The sequence below is a fragment of the Ranitomeya variabilis genome, chromosome 8 (assembly GCF_051348905.1).
Source record: "Ranitomeya variabilis isolate aRanVar5 chromosome 8, aRanVar5.hap1, whole genome shotgun sequence".
NCBI lineage: Eukaryota > Metazoa > Chordata > Amphibia > Anura > Dendrobatidae > Ranitomeya > Ranitomeya variabilis.
Window position 1 is genome coordinate 8,297,162 of NC_135239.1, and position 18,505 is coordinate 8,315,666.

Below are 18,505 nucleotides of genomic sequence, written 5' to 3' on the forward strand. Positions count from 1 at the left end.
GTATTGTACAGTGTTGGGGGAAGGGTTTTTAGAAACCTTTGGCAATTGAGCATTGTCATGATTCAGATGTGATTGGCGTGCACTATCCCTTTAAGAAGTTATGAGCCGGTGCATGCACACAACAAATGGGCAGGAGCAAAGCAGCACAGAAGGAAAGTTAAGCATTGAGACATGTGGCCATTCTATAATCCAGAATATCTATAGAATCTATAGAATATCTGATAATCCAACAGCCGCTGATGCTGGATTTTGCTGTATATTGTTGAAAATAATATTTTTAATAAAGAGACCAAAAATGAGAAACCTTAATTTATCTAGTCGAGAGGCATGAGACCATTAGGATCCCAAAATCCCAGGAACAGAGGTGCCGGTGTCCTGTACCCGAGGAGGAGCGGATAGCGGGAGGGCTCCCCTAGTTACATCATCACTGATTCTTACAATTGTGAGTGTCTTGTGTCACCATGCTGTCTCTTTACAAATAGACTTTTATAACTAAGTTTCAAAATTCATTATGTCTCCAGCTCCTATGCAGAACTATGCGTCTCTATGGTAACAGACTACAAGCAAACCTTGTGTAGTCTGATCTTGGCGTTATACTGCTGATAGTTGATCTCTCACTTTTACTAACCTTCAGACAGTAAATTAGAAAGACACGGGACAGATAGAAGGCCGGAGACTAAGGAGACTGCGGGATCAGACTACGCGGGGTTTGTTTGTAGTCTGTTACCGTGGAGACAGATCTCTATGAAGCAGATGGAGAATTGCTTCAAAGGTTGTTATATATATTTTTTTGGAAAATATTGTAGGACACGAACTATGAATATAAGTAGGATTTCATGGAGTGATGACGACTTGTGTGACTCCTCATAAAAAATAGGGGGTAAGAAAATAAGTCGAGTCCTCCTCCCGGGGTTGAACTTTTCCACTGTGGCGGCTTGGTCTGAGGTATTTGAAGTACGTGACCCAGAAACAAAGGGGTTGATTCTTCTGAGTTGTAGCAGGATTTCAGAAGAGATTGTTTTATAGAAACCATGGCCGGGTAAATCCTACAATAACAGCGACAGAACAGATACAAACAAACAAGAAGCAGATGTAGATTACACGTGAACTCTGCGCTCTCGCTCCCTCTTTATTGAAATTTACATCACTGGTGCTCTGCGGCCGCGGAGGAAGTTTATTAAGGATCTGATAGACATGGCGGTGCTGGAGGGAACCGCGGACATGTGAGGCTAAAGGACAGAGGCAGCGTACGAGGGAGGGGGCAGGGGTGACCCCGCTATTGATTCCGTGGGCACCTCCTTATAGTGAGGCTGATACAATGTAAGAAGCTGAAATGCAGAGAACACTCATTTTACTCTCCCAGATTAAAAGCGTCTGTAAAAATAGCAGGAAAAAAAATACATTGCATTTTCCATATAGAGTTCTTATCGTTTAGGTCACTTTCCAGAATAATCTGTTATGTGAGCACATGGGGAATAGCTGCCATGATGTTTTCTATACACAACACCCAAAAATATGAGGAAATCCTACTCTCTTGTCTCTATGTAACACATGATCAGAAGAAGCAGCAGCATAGAGGACATTATACAGCAGTACTGAGCAGTGTAGCTGTGAATCCAGCACCAAGCAAAATAAAACACTAAAAGCAGCAGCAGGAATGGAAGATATCATAGAGCAGTGGTGAATGGTGTAGCTGTGAGTGAATCCAACACTAGGCAAAATGACACTCTAGCAGCAGCAGCAGCATGGATGGTATGATAGCGCAGTACTGATCAGTGTAGGTGTGAATCCAGCACTAAGAAAAATAAAACACTAAAAGCAGTGGCAGCAGCATAGATGATATCAAAGAGCAGTACTGAGCAGTGTAGCCATGAATACAGCACAAAGCAAAATAAAACACTAAAAGCAGCAGCAGGAGTGGAAGATATCATAAAGCAGTAGTGAGTGGTGTAGCTGTGAATACAACACTAGACAAAATTACACACTAACAGCAGCAGCAGCATGGATTGTATGATAGCGCAGTAACGATCAGTGTAGGTGTGAATCTAGCACTAAGAAAAATAAAACACTAAAAGCAGTAGCAGCAGCATAGATATCAAAGAGCAGTACTGAGCAGTGTAGCCGTGAATACAGCACAAAGCAAGCAGTAATGATCAGTGTAGGTGTGAATCCAGCACTAAGAAAAATAAAACACTAAAAGCAGTAGCAGCAGCATAGATGATATTAAAGAGCAGTACTGAGCTGTGTAGCTGTGAATCAAACACTGGGTAAGATTAAAAAAAACTACTAAGAGCAACAGCAGAATGGAGGACATAATACAGCAATGCTGAGCAGTGTAGTCATTAATCTTGCTCTGGGTGGAATCAAACATTTGCTAGAAAGCAGCACTCGCTGCCTATGTCTTTTTCTCTGTGCTCCTCGCTCTCCGTCTCTATTGCGTTCAATAGGTATCTGTTATCGGAAACCTCGGTGCGCTAGCAGACCCGCTTATTGTGAGTTAGATGAGTTTTAGTCGTATGTGAATTCAGGAGGCCGGGGGGGAGAAGAATAGCTTCTAACTTGAGAAAAAAGCATATTTCTCTAATAAAATACAGCATTATACAAAGTTTCATATTTTTTCTTGTACTATTGCAGAGTTTTGCACTGACCATTTAAATGGACACAGCTTACAAATGTTGTTTATTGAAGACAATTTATATTTATGATAGAAAGATCCTGTAAAGTTAAGCTGATCCCAGGGACTTCAGGGATTGTTTGGTATTAATAAGAGAATCCAACAGCATGGATCATTTCTCCTGCAGCACCCCCAGAGGAGAAATGAAGTATTACATAGTGGAACGCTCCCACTATGACGTCCATATAAATATGGAAAGTGTTTGTCCTGGGTTAATTCCTCTGAAGTCTATCCTCGCCCTGATCTGAGGAAGGTTTGACTGCAGCTGATTTCTTGTCATTCACCAGTGCTGAGAGCCTGTAGTAATTAAAGGGATATTCCAGGTAATGAATATTTCATCTGATACAGCTTTAAAGTAAACCACATAGACTCATGTCAACTCCTCGCTTCCACTTATTGCAAGGTGACATTGCTTTTTGAACTTTGCTTGGTTTGGAGCCGCATATGTTTTTTTCTCAGCAGATTTAATGCTTCCTATTCTCTGGTTTGTGGTGGAAGCATGACAGTAATTTAGTACAGAGCAAGTGTGGTGGAACTTGTCAGTGTTATTCCTAGATGAGGGCCTGTGGGGATGGAGCCGACAGTGTTTTACTAGTTTGGAGCCAAGGGATGGAGCTTGAAAGTGTTTTTCCTAGTCGAATGCCTATGTGGTGGAGCTTGACAGTGTTTTCCACAGTCCAGAAAGTGAGTGAGTGGAGCTTTGCAGTGTTTCTCCTAATTCAGAGCCTCAGGGGTGGAGCTTGAACATGTTTTTTTTCTAGTTTGTAGCTCCAAGGGATGATCTTGACAGTGTTTTTCTATTTAGGGCCTCAGATGTGGAGCTTGACAATGTTTTTACTTGTTGATGGCATATGGGGTAGAGCTTGACAGTGTTCTTCCTAGTTCAGAGCCTCAGGGGAGGAGTTTAACAGTGTTCTTCCTAGTTCAGAGCCTCAGGGGAGGAGCTTAACAGTGTTTTCCTTAGGTTAGAGCCTCAGTGGAGGAGCTTAACAGTGTTCTTCCTAGTTCAGAGCCTCAGGGGAGGAGCTTAACAGTGTTTTCCTTAGGTCAGAGCCTCAGGGGAGGAGCTTAACAGTGTTTTCCTTAGGTCAGAGCCTCAGGGGAGGAGCTTAACAGTGTTTTCCTTAGGTCAGAGCCTCAGGGGAGGAGCTTAACAGTGTTTTCCTTAGGTCAGAGCCTCAGGGGAGGAGCTTAACAGTGTTTTCCTTAGGTCAGAGCCTCAGGGGTGGAGCTTAACAGTGTTTTCCTTAGGTCAGAGCCTCAGGGGAGGAGCTTAACAGTGTTTTCCTTAGGTCAGAGCCTCAGGGGTGGAGCTTAACAGTGTTTTCCTTAGGTCAGAGCCTCAGGGGAGGAGCTTAACAGTGTTTTCCTTAGGTCAGAGCCTCAGCGGAGGAGCTTAATAGTGTTTTTCTATTCAGAGCCTCAGAGACGCAGCTTGACAAGATTTTTCTCTATGGGGTACAGCTTGACAGTGTTTTTCCTAGATCATGGTTTGAGGGGTTGGCACTTGACAGTGATTTTCTTAGTTCAGGGCCTCAGGGGAGGAGTGTAACAGTCTATTTCCTAGTTCAGAGCCTCAGCGGTTCAAGAGGGTGGCACTTGACATTTATTTTCCTAGTTTGGACCCTCATGGGGAGGAGCTGTACAATGCTTTTCCTAGATGAAGTCTTGATGGGGCACAAAGGGATGCAACTAAAACTAAGACAAGAACGTCCTTGCCCCCCTCCCCAGGCCCAACACCAAGCCGAGTATCAGTTAGGGCCGGAGTGCTCCATTCATTACTCCTGTGTTGATTTTTCAAGCCTTTGCTGATACATGAGAAACCTAAAGACAAAAGGTAATAGGAGATGAAACAGTCCATGATCCTTTACAATCATTGTCGGGATTTCAGAAATAGATATTTTCACTGTCAATATTATAAATTTATATTAATCAGGTATACTATAAATACAAAATAGGTTTTCTTAAAGGGATGAGTTTGTCCCATTCTATGTAGGGCAGATCCATCCTCGGAGAGTGGTGGAAGGTCTCTTCCATTGGACGGTTGACTCGGAGATTCGCTTGGCTCATATATTAATGCTCTTAAATGGAAGAAGGAAAGAAAAAAAACAAAACAAACATTTCCTCCAACTCTGAGAAGAAATTCAATTCTTATATTCCGTGAGTGTGATGAACGACCCTGAGTTACTCAATGTCAGGTACAACCATTATCACGACGGTGACATCCGGCAATTTCTGCCGTCTATTTCTGTAACAATACTTCTCGCCCTCACAACATTGAAAAACAGCGGCTGTTCATCGCTCTTCCATTCTCTCCTAAATCATAAACTTTCATGCACTCTCTGTACACATCAGGGGCACGGAAAGAAAGATCCAGAGAAGACGAGGATGAGACGGTTCTGAAGAACAAACTGATTAGAAGATCCAGAGAGAGAACACAATCAACTCATGTCTGGCAAAAGAGGGGACTATTCTATGTCTCCACCAATCACAATGGTGGCACTGGAGCTCTCTACATCTATATTATGTGGATACTATGTGGCGGCATTATTTGGATACTACATGTAGCTTTTATTTTACATATGCAACGTTTAAGAAAAATCATCTCAAGGCAGAAAGACGGATGACTCTGTTTGTTACAGCCATTTTCTACAAAACCTAAGGCCTCGATTCATCATTTGCATTTTTTTCAATTCACTTTTCTTTTTATTACTGCCTTTTATTGTTGCTGAAATCTTCAAGATGGCGCATTCAGATTCTGGATTTTGCACAAAGTGAAAAATGGTCTCTACTTAGGTCTTTAGCCTTTTTTGCACCTTTGCTTGTTTCGATAAATGTCGCAACATTTGCAACAAAATATCTGGCGCATGTAAACTCACTCCAGTGCGGGAGACTGAACTTCATTTGCAACTAATTTGTATCTTTTTGAAAAGTTGCAAATGATGAATCAGAAGAAAATGTGGAAAACCTAAACTTTGCCGGCAGTGGTGAACACAAGAAAAAACAGGCAGAGACATATAAAACAAGACTTAAAAAAAGAATTAAGTGCAAATGAAAAACAGACTGAAAAATACCAAAAAGTAGAAAAAAAACAGGAGCAAATGCAATAATGAGTGGAGTGTTGGATACACGTGTGCACGCGCCTAATGATGAGCTGTGTATACACAGTCAGTCCTCACCCCCTGCCCCACAGCCCAAGACCCCAAGATCTTGACGCCACCATTATCCTGGAAATATTGGATATTGAGCCGCACACGTTTCTTCATGCCCCGGGCTCCGGAGCAGTAGAAATGACACACGGCATTAATAAGAGACACTTCTTCACCGTTCTCCCCATGCCCATTTTTTAAGCAGCATTATATATTATATATATGGACCTTTCGCCCGAATCACCGCCCTACCGAGCCTGAAATTCATTGCCTTTGATTTACTACCTCAGCACTAATATACGAAGCCAGCGGCACCGCGATCTCCGGGATATTCATAACCAGACAGCAATTGACGGCCTCTTCCAAGACCTTTCCAAAGGCATAAAAAAAGCCTTATTTCCCTTTAGTTATAGAAAATGGCGCTAATAATTAGCATTTTTAAGTTACGTGGAGCGTAATAACGGCGGCGCGTACATAAATGTATATCACACACTCTTTTAATTCCCTTTTCCCGAGGAGCACAATATAAAAAATATCTAAATGAGATGTTAAAGTCGGAGATTTAATGATAATTTTACCCCTTTGGAAAATAAGATTCCTTTAGAAATGCTGTAGGATAATGGCAGCTAAGAGCGAAGGAACTTACCAAGAATATAATGGCCCAGCAGGTGAGGGGGACAGAGAAAGTAATTAGTTCATTTGTAACATCTGTATGAGGTTAATGAGAAGACGTATTCCTGCCTATTGTGAGCCCGATCATTAAGATTAATTCCGAGGTTTGAAAAAGATTCATTTGCTTTTCTTTTTTTTTTTCCGCTGTGATTATTCGCACTCGCTGGAGGAAAAAAAAAAGTTGTAATATTGAAAAATAATTCATTTTTTTCCCCACAATTTTGTATTGATTTCGAAATGTATGAAACCCCCATGGGTCATGGATGATGGAGATGAGCGGAGGTTGTGTAATACGCTGCACCCTGGGAACGGCAGATCTAATTAGAGGATCAATAACGGGAATCCTATTCGGAACGAGACCCTCATATGTAAATGTTACAATGGCGGAGATGGCGGCAGCAATGGCGGTGATGGCGGCAGCTCTCCGAGAAGGTCCTTTCATGATATAGATACAGTATGTTCATCGCACGGACTGACAACAACAATGCAAGGAATCTATTCAAAGCCGAACCCCGTCTTCTGCTGCCTCTGAATCTGCAGAATATCAGATAAAAATACCGTTTATCCTAAGGGCGCCCTGCGGCATATCATTAAAATTGGAATTTGATCCTCTCTTTATGGTTATTCCAGACAGTCGAGCACAACAAACCTGAAAACTCATCAGTTTTTTTTTCACCCCTCTCTAAAAAAAAAAAAAAAAGTGACATGCCCTTGACTTTGCCGTTCTGACGGATGCTGTTTAAAAAATCCCTTTAGATGTCACTCTGTCTTCAGGAATACGGCTCGAGACCTTGTAGCGGGTAAAAGATGCCGCGCTCGCCTGTGAACGTGAGATCAGAATTTCAGCATTTTCCCTCTGTAACCGGAATATCATCTCTACGTCTGACACCAAAAATGTTTCCTTACAGGAACAAGATGGAGATTTTATTTTTTATATATTAAATTGCAGGAAAAAAAAAAACTGCTGCAAATATAACTCATTGGTCAGATGTAGACAGGGGAGCCGGATGATTGCAGCGCAGATTGTCGGTGCGTCAGAGGCCCGTGGATAATGATGCACTGAGGCGTCAGGACTGATGGGGGTCTATGGATCTTTCCGCATGTCCAATGTCAGACCATCCAAGAAAAACGCGTCTGCTAAAGGATGTAGATGTCGCCTTTCTGCAGGTTTAGGACTGAGCTGCCCGGTGTGCCTCCGTCATAAAATACTCCTCGTGTGACCACGCGCCAATCGCCATTTCCTGAGCTGGTTTTTATCAAGTAAAAACCACATAGTATTCCAATATCTGTGTTATCGTCAGCAGTATGGAGTCAGGTTCTATTTTGTTACTTTTTGTTACCGGTAGATTGGAAGTCCCATTAGTGAATCCCATAAAAAACACGACCGTTCCCAGAGGAAAAGGTGACGCCGCGACTCCTGCAATGTCCCGAAAAAAGCACAAAACAAAACGCAGCCACTATAGACTTCATATGTAAGAAACTGTCATGGATTTTCTGCCTCATGGAGACAGGTCAGAATACGGAGCCGCTCAGAGGTCCCGATTCACCATTCTTTTTTGTGCCCTTTTTTAGTAAAACTTTGGATTTTAGACATCTTTATTTTTGTGCCAAGTTAATAATTGCTCTTTATCCAATTTTATGATAGTTTTTTTAGTTTTCTTCGTTTTTGAGCTTTGCTTGACCTTGGTTAGTTCATCATGCCGCAACAATTTTGTACACATGTACTTCGATACTGTAAGACAATAAAAAGCAACTGATAACTGAAAGGTCACAAGGCCTAACCTTTCTTTTCTCTCCAAGGTCCCGTCCTTTCCTTTCTATGTATGAAACGTCCTTAGGAATGAGGGGTTTGGTGGTCGGCGGGTGGCACTGGCCGTCAGCTTTATTCACTAAGTGATTACAGCAGATCTCGCACAGGAGGAGCGCTGTGGTCACGTAACACCGATGAAACAAGAACACGGATATTTTGTCCCTCGTTAGACTCTTTAGATCCGTCACTTTGTATTGGATAATTTTTTTATAAAATGTACGATATTTTCATTTTTCATTATAATCCATACTTTATAATTCACCAGAAAATATTTGTGTCTTCTTCAGTCATCATCAAGGAAAATGTTACTTGACCCAGGGAAACTGCGGCTCCCTATAGAACAGAGTCATCAGGACGTCCTCCGGAATCACCAATGAGTATCGCAGACTCTGGTAGAAGAAAAATGGCTTCCAGAGTCTAGAAAAGGGACCCCCAGCACTGGCTGCCAGCGGGCACCATGGGGAGGCAGGAGCTGGGGATGCGGCAGAGCCACTTACTGGAGGGCAGGTAGGGGCAGGCACAGGAGGCAGCTGTCTAGGGTGCTATGAAGGCGATGGAGTGAAGTTTATGGATTTAAAGTAAAATTCTTCAGCCTTTTAATATTTTTTTCAGCAATAAGGCGCTGTGTCCAAGCTCCTGATAACGCAGATTTGTGTGGAATTTCATAGAAGGAACTCCATGTCGTAAGTGCAGGTGGAGAAAGACCCCATGAGGCTGTATCGGTGCCCCATTAATACATTCTCACAGATGTGTATATATATATATACATAGCATATGTAAACCCGTAACATCAGTGCACTGACCGTTCCGTCATCATCAGTCTCATTATTATTAGGATCTCATCACTCTACCAGTCCTTCTCTTGCACAGAAATGTAATTTAACAGAAATCCTCTCCCGAAGCCTCGGAGGCAATTATACATTCAAGAACGGCAATCAAAACCCGGAGAGACGGAGGCACGCCATTAAAACAACACGTATGGAGGAGATATAGGGTGCTGCCGAGGGCGGTGAGGTGCGTATACCGCCACGTGCTGACACCCGCCACGTGTGCCGTATTTAATAAATACTAATAAAACATCTCGACGTATGGAAGGCTAATGTGTACTTTCAGCAGACCGCTAATAAAAGCTCATTGCAAGAAAGGTCCCAGGGTTTCAAAAAGAAATATTTGTGCATAATGATTCTCCAAACAAACTCGGAGTGTTCGGAGAATGAGGTGATTTACTGTGACATTTCCAACATGAGCAAATTATCTGCTGATAAAATGCATTTGGTCACTAATTGCAGCGATTCCTCCGAATGCTCCGAGTTAAAATAATAATATACAATTAAATATACAATATAATATGTAATCAAAGATTATATTTTCATGCACGGAAGGACAGGAAAGCAATTTTAATGGTAATTGTATATTGAAGAATGCTCAATGAAATAATTGGAATGGAATATTTTATAAAGAGCAAAAAAAAACAAAAAAAAAACAATTAGCAGTAAAATAAATGAATCTGTTGAACAGAAGAACGCTTTCATTTGCCCGGAAATCGTAATGTTCTGATCTTGTAATCCGGTGATGGATTCTTAATTCTTTGGGTTCTTAAGTCCTCGTTACAAGCTCATGTCTTGATACATTGTAGCCGGACCTCAGCGGTGGAAGCAGAAAGCATACGCCTCATCAATGAGCCATCACTCCTCAGGGGCTGATTCATTTTCAAAGGGGAATAAAGCAAGGACTCTGGAGCCACCTCTTGGAAGCAGCAATCCTAAAAGTCCACATCGACCCTTTAAAGATCCTTGCCTCATGACTTAGGATAAGAAGACAACCCAGAAGCTCCATGTACAGACAGATGTTTCAGGATTGCTGCCTCTCATCAGTGCCAAGTAGGAGAACTGACTGACAGGTGGTGTAAGGATCTCTAAAGTGTGGATGATGACTTTTAGGATTGCAGGAGAACATTGCACGGTCTATAATTCTCCCTATGACAGCCTGACACTCTCCACAGGGAGAAAATTTACCCCTTACAAGATTCTTCAAATTGGTCGCTGACATTGGTAGAAGACCCAAAATACCATTAAGACATTGACAAAGTAGAATTGAACACTGTGCTAAATTGCCAATGACCCAGAAAATCAGAATTAAAGAACATGCAGAAATCAGATGAAATTTAAAAAGATGCAAAAAAAATGTATAAGAATTACTAAACTGTCCAATGTTCTGATCCTGCCGGACATTTCTCAATAATGTCGGGATCAATAGAACTAGTGCGTGTTACTTGGCTGTTCCATATCCCTTAGTCACAGATGTCTCGGAAATCCATAAATTCTCGTAAGAAATGTCCAGAAAGACTGAAACAGAGAATATGTAAGGAGTCTGTATGTTCTCCCTATGTTTGCGTTGGTTTCCTCCGGGTTCTCCGGTTTCCTCCCACATTCCAAAAACATACTGATAGGGATTCTAGATTGTGAGCCCCAATGAGGACAGCGATGATAATGTCTGTAAAGCTGTGGAATTAATGGTGCTATATAAACAAGTAAAATAAATAAATAAATACATATCTCCCTATCTGTTACTCACTCTACTTTTTAAAACTTTATTTCTTCATTTTCCATTTGACTTTTGGGTTTTATTTTAATGCAATAAAGAGAGAAAAAAGGGGCGACAATCCCTCATGAATGTCACAGTACACTTATGTATTTTGGTCTCATTTTCCTGGAACAAAGGAAGAAACAGGAATAAACCAGACTGTATGGAGTGCCTATGTCTCCTCGGTACAGCACTGTATGGAGTGCCTATATCTCCACAGTACAGGACTGTATGGAGTGCCTATATCTCCACAGTACAGGACTGTATGGAGTGCCTATGTCTCCACAGTACAGAACTGTATGGAGTGCCTATGTCTCCTCGGTACAGCACTGTATGGAGTGCCTATATCTCCACAGTACAGGACTGTATGGAGTGCCTATATCTCCACAGTACAGGACTGTATGGAGTGCCTATGTCTCCACAGTACAGAACTGTATGGAGTGCCTATATCTCCACAGTACAGGACTGTATGCAGTGCCTATGTCTCCACAGTACAGCACTGTATGGAGTGCCTGTGTCTCCACAGTACAGCACTGTATGGAGTGCCTATGTCTCCACAGTACAGGACTGTATGGAGTGCCTATGTCTCCACAGTACAGGACTGTATGGAGTGCCTATGTCTCCACAGTACAGGACTGTATGGAGTGCCTGTGTCTCCACACTACAGAACTGTATAGAGTGCCTGTGTCTCCACAGTACAGGACTGTATGGAGTGCCTATGTCTCCACAGTACAGGACTGTATGGAGTGCCTATTTCTCCACAGTACAGGACTGTATGGAGTGCCTGTGTCTCCACAGTACAGGACTGTATGGAGTGCCTATGTCTCCACAGTACAGAACTGTATGGAGTGCCTATGTCTCCACAGTACAGGACTGTATGCAGTGCCTATGTCTCCACAGTACAGGACTGTATGGAGTGCCTATGTCTCCACAGTACAGGACTGTATGGAGTGCCTATGTCTCCACAGTACAGGACTGTATGGAGTGCCTATGTCTCCACACTACAGAACTGTATAGAGTGCCTGTGTCTCCACAGTACAGGACTGTATGGAGTGCCTATGTCTCCACAGTACAGGACTGTATGGAGTGCCTATGTCTCTTCAGTACAGGACTGTATGGAGTGCCTATGTCTCCACAGTACAGGACTGTATGGAGTGCCTATATCTCCACAGTACAGGACTGTATGGAGTGCCTATGTCTCCACAGTACAGAACTGTATGGAGTGCCTATGTCTCCACAGTACAGGACTGTATGCAGTGCCTATGTCTCCACAGTACAGCACTGTATGGAGTGCCTGTGTCTCCACAGTACAGCACTGTATGGAGTGCCTATGTCTCCACAGTACAGGACTGTATGGAGTGCCTATGTCTCCACACTACAGAACTGTATAGAGTGCCTGTGTCTCCACAGTACAGGACTGTATGGAGTGCCTATGTCTCCACAGTACAGGACTGTATGGAGTGCCTATGTCTCCACAGTACAGGACTGTATGGAGTGCCTATGTCTCCACAGTACAGAACTGTATGGAGTGCCTATGTCTCCACAGTACAGGACTGTATGGAGTGCCTATATCTCCACAGTACAGGACTGTATGGAGTGCCTATGTCTCCACAGTACAGAACTGTATGGAGTGCCTATGTCTCCACAGTACAGGACTGTATGGAGTGCCTATGTCTCCACAGTACAGAACTGTATGGAGTGCCTATGTCTCCACAGTACAGCACTGTATGGAGTGCCTATGTCTCCACAGTACAGAACTGTATGGAGTGCCTATGTCTCCACAGTACAGGACTGTATGGAGTGCCTATGTCTCCTCGGTACAGCACTGTATGGAGTGCCTATGTCTCCACAGTACAGGACTGTATGGAGTGCCTATGTCTCCACAGTACAGGAATGTATGGAGTGCCTATTGTTATGATCCTAGTGGCAAGGATCGCAAGATAAACTAGCTAAGTAACTAAACCGACGACCAGCCCTGGGGACGTGGTATCTGGATTGACCGCAACCTGATCCTATCCGCAAACAACTATAGGCAGCTGTGGAACGTTACCTGAAAATCCTAAACGTCTCTTCACGGCCTGAGAAACTACCTATTCCTAGAGGGAAAGTAAAGTCCTTACTTGCCTCAGAGAAATGACCCCAAAGATATAGAAAAGCCCCCCACAAATATTAACGGTGAGTTAAGGGGAAAGCACAAACGCAGAGATGAAATAGATTTAGCAAATGAGGCCCGCTAACACTAGATAGCAGAAAATAGGAAGGGAGCTGTGCGGTCAATAGAAAACCCTAAGCAAAATATCCACGCAGAGATTGCTCGAGCCCCCGCACCAACTAACGGTGCGGGGGAAGCAACTCCGTACCCCAGAGCTTACCAGCAGCAAGAACTCACATATTAGCAAGCTGGACTAACTCATCATACACTGAAATCATATTGCAGACAGATGAGCAAAAAATAATCAAACAGAAACTTAGCTTCTCCAGAAGAGACTGAAAACGAAGATAATCAGGGGAGATCAGAATAGCACTGAATACATCGACAGCCGGCAACAAGTGGAGGTGAAGCAGAGCTAAATAGGAAACTCCCTAGTGCATAACGAGGCAGCTGATCCAGCCACAGATCCGCAGGATAACAAACAAAGCCACCAGGGGGAGCCCAAAAACAAAACTCACACAATACCACTTGTGACCACAAGAGGGACCCCGAAAATAGAGTTCACAACAGTACCCCCCCCTTGAGGAGGGGTCACCGAACCCTCATCAAAAACCCCCAGGGCGATCAGGGTGAGCCACATGGAAGGCACGAACCAAATCAGCCACATGAACATCAGAGGCGACAACCCAGGAATTATCCTCCTGACCATAGCCCTTCCACTTAACCAAATACTGAAGCCTCCGTCTAGAAATACGAGAATCCAAGATCTTCTCCACCACGTATTCCAATTCTCCCTCAACCAGCACAGGGGCAGGAGGCTCAACCGAAGGAACCACAGGCACCACATACCTCCGCAACAACGACCGATGGAACACATTATGAATAGCAAACGATGCTGGGAGGTCCAAACGAAATGACACAGGGTTAAGGACTTCCAAAATCTTATAAGGACCGATAAACCGAGGCTTGAACTTGGGAGAGGAGACCTTCATAGGAACAAAGCGAGAAGACAACCACACCAAGTCCCCAACGCGAAGTCGGGGACCCACACAGCGACGGCGGTTGGTAAAGCGCTGAGCCTTCTCTTGTGACAGCTTCAAATTGTCCACCACATGATTCCAAATCTGATGTAACCTATCCACTACAAGATCCACTCCAGGACAGTCAGAAGGCTCCACCTGACCCGAGGAAAAACGAGGATGAAACCCCGAATTACAAAAAAAAGGCGAAACCAAAGTAGCAGAACTAGCCCGATTATTAAGGGCAAATTCGGCCAATGGCAAAAAAGCCACCCAGTCGTCCTGATCAGCAGAAACAAAACATCTTAAATAGGTTTCCAAGGTCTGATTAGTTCGCTCGGTCTGGCCATTCGTCTGAGGATGGAAGGCCGACGAAAAAGACAAATCAATGCCCATCTTAGCACAAAAGGTCCCCCAAAATCTAGACACAAACTGGGAACCTCTGTCGGAAACAATATTCTCAGGGATCCCGTGCAAACTAACCAACTAGACCCCCTAATGCGAGCAAACAGATCAGATAACAATGGCAAAGGATACTGAAATTTGACCGTGATTTTATTTAGAAGGCGATAATCAATACAAGGTCTCAGGGAACCATCCTTCTTAGCCACAAAAAAAGAATCCCGCACCCAGAGGGGAGGAGGAGGGGCGAATAAGTCCTTTCTCCAAAGACTCCTTTATATAACTCCGCATAGCAGCATGCTCCGGCACTGACAAATTGAAAAGTCGTCCCTTAGGAAACTTACTACCAGGAATCAAATTTATAGCACAATCACACTCCCTATGAGGAGGTAGAGAACTGAGTTTTATTCATAATGTGTTCCATCGGTCGTTGTTGCGGAGGTATGTGGTGCCTGTGGTTCCTTCGGTTGAGCCTCCTTCCCCTGTGCTGGTTGAGGGAGAATTGGAATACGTGGTGGAGAAGATCTTGGATTCTCGTATTTCTAGGCGGAGGCTCCAGTATTTGGTTAAGTGGAAGGGCTATGGTCAGGAGGATAATTCCTGGGTTGTCGCCTCTGATGTTCATGCGGCTGATTTGGTTCGTGCCTTCCATGTGGCTCACCCTGATCGCCCTGGGGGTTTTTGATGAGGGTTCGGTGACCCCTCCTCAAGGGGGGGTACTGTTGTGAACTCTGTTTTCGCCTTTTTTTTGTAATTCGGGGTTTCATCCTCGTTTTTCCTCGGGTCAGGTGGAGCCTTCTGACTGTCCTGGAGTGGATCTTGTGGTGGATAGGTTGCATCAGATTTGGGATCATGTGGTGGACAATTTGAAGCTGTCACAAGAGAAGGCTCAGCGCTTTGCCAACCGCCGTCGCTGTGTGGGTCCCCGACTTTGCGTTGGGGACTTGGTGTGGTTGTCTTCTTGCTTTGTTCCTATGAAGGTCTCCTCTCCCAAGTTCAAGCCTCGGTTTATCGGTCCTTATAAGATTTTGGAAGTCCTTAACCCTGTGTCATTTCGTTTGGACCTCCCAGCATCGTTTGCTATTCATAATGTGTTCCATCGGTCGTTGTTGCGGAGGTATGTGGTGGTCATGACTGATCACAAAAATCTGATTTATCTCGAGTTGGCCAAGCGGCTGAATCCTAGACAGGCTCGTTGGTCGTTGTTTTTCTCTCGTTTTGATTTCGTGGTCTCGTACCTGCCTGGTTCGAAGAATGTGAAGGCTGATGCTCTTTCTAGGAGTTTTGTGCCTGACTCTCCTGGAGATTCTGGGCCGGCTGTACTGTTATGATCCTAGTGGCAAGGATCGCAAGATAAACTAGCTAAGTAACTAAACCGACGACCAGCCCTGGGGACGTGGTATCTGGATTGACCGCAACCTGATCCTATCCGCAAACAACTATAGGCAGCCGTGGAACGTTACCTGAAAATCCTAGACGTCTCTTCACGGCCTGAGAAACTACCTATTCCTAGAGGGAAAGTAAAGTCCTTACTTGCCTCAGAGAAATGACCCCAAAGATATAGAAAAGCCCCCCACAAATATTAACGGTGAGTTAAGGGGAAAGCACAAACGCAGAGATGAAATAGATTTAGCAAATGAGGTCCGCTAACACTAGATAGCAGAAAATAGGAAGGGAGCTGTGCGGTCAATAGAAAACCCTAAGCAAAATATCCACGCAGAGATTGCTCGAGCCCCCGCACCAACTAACGGTGCGGGGGAAGCAACTCCGTACCCCAGAGCTTACCAGCAGCAAGAACTCACATATTAGCAAGCTGGACTAACTCATCATACACTGAAATCATATTGCAGACAGATGAGCAAAAAATAATCAAACAGAAACTTAGCTTCTCCAGAAGAGACTGAAAACGAAGATAATCAGGGGAGATCAGAATAGCACTGAATACATCGACAGCCGGCAACAAGTGGAGGTGAAGCAGAGCTAAATAGGAAACTCCCTAGTGCATAACGAGGCAGCTGATCCAGCCACAGATCCGCAGGATAACAAACAAAGCCACCAGGGGGAGCCCAAAAACAAAACTCACACAATACCACCTGTGACCACAAGAGGGAGCCCGAAAACAGAGTTCACAACAGCCTATGTCTCCACAGTACAGGACTGTATGGAGTGCCTATATCTTCACAGTACAGGACTGTATGCAGTGCCTATGTCTCCTCGGTACACTAATGTATGGAGTGCCTATATCTCCACAGTACAGGACTGTATGCAGTGCCTATGTCTCCTCGGTACAGCACTGTATGGAGTGCCTATGTCTCCACAGTACAGGACTGTATGGAGTGCCTATGTCTCCACAGTACAGAACTGTATGGAGTGCCTATGTCTCCACAGTACAGCACTGTATGGAGTGCCTATGTCTCCACAGTACAGCACTGTATGGAGTGCCTATGTCTCCACAGTACAGCACTGTATGGAGTGCCTATGTCTCCACAGTACAGAACTGTATGGAGTGCCTATGTCTCCACAGTACAGCACTGTATGGAGTACCTATGTCTCCACAGTACAGAACTGTATGGAGTGCCTATGTCTCCTCAGTACAGGACTGTATGCAGTGCCTATGTCTCCACAGTACAGCACTGTATGGAGTGCCTATGTCTCCACAGTACAGGACTGTATGGAGTGCCTATGTCTCCTCGGTACAGCACTGTATGGAGTGCCTATGTCTCCACAGTACAGGACTGTATGGAGTGCCTGTGTGTCCACAGTACAGGACTGTATAGAGTGCCTGTGTCTCCACAGTACAGGACTGTATGGAGTGCCTATGTCTCCACAGTACAGGACTGTATGGAGTGCCTGTGTCTCCACAGTACAGGACTGTATGGAGTGCCTATGTCTCCACAGTACAGGACTGTATGGAGTGCCTATGTCTCCACAGTACAGCACTGTATGGAGTGCCTATGTCTCCACAGTACAGCACTGTATGGAGTGCCTATGTCTCCACAGTACAGGACTGTATGGAGTGCCTATGTCTCCACAGTACAGGACTGTATGGAGTGCCTATGTCTCCTCAGTACAGGACTGTATGCAGTGCCTTTGTCTCCACAGTACAGGACTGTATGGAGTGCCTGTGTCTCCACAGTACAGCACTGTATGGAGTGCCTGTGTCTCCACAGAACAGAACTGTATGGAGTGCCTATGTCTCCACAGTACAGAACTGTATGGAGTGCCTATGTCTCCACAGTACAGGACTGTATGGAGTGCCTATGTCTCCACAGTACAGGACTGTATGGAGTGCCTATGTCTCCACAGTACAGGACTGTATGGAGTGCCTGTGTCTCCACAGTACAGAACTGTATGGAGTGCCTATGTCTCCACAGTACAGCACTGTATGGAGTGCCTATGTCTCCACAGTACAGAACTGTATGGAGTGCCTATGTCTCCTCAGTACAGGACTGTTTGGAGTGCCTATGTCTCCTCAGTACAGGACTGTATGGAGTGCCTATGTCTCCACAGTACAGGACTGTATGCAGTGCCTATGTCTCCTCAGTACAGGACTGTTTGGAGTGCCTATGTCTCCTCAGTACAGGACTGTTTGGAGTGCCTATGTCTCCTCAGTACAGGACTGCATGGAGTGCCTATGTCTCCACAGTACAGGACTGTATGGAGTGCCTATGTCTCCTCGGTACAGCACTGTATGGAGTGCCTATGTCTCCACAGTACAGAACTGTATGGAGTGCCTATGTCTCCACAGTACAGCACTGTATGGAGTGCCTATGTCTCCTCAGTACAGGACTGTATAGAGTGCCTTTGTCTCCACAGTACAGGACTGTATGGAGTGCCTATGTCTCCACAGTACAGGACTGTATGCAGTGCCTATGTCTCTTCAGTACAGGACTGTATGGAGTGCCTATGTCTCCTCAGTACAGGACTGTGTGGAGTGCCTGTGTCTCCACAGTACAGGACTGTATGGAGTGCCTGTGTCTCCACAGTACAGGACTGTATAGAGTACTTATGTCTCCACAGTACAGGACTGTATGGAGTGCCTGT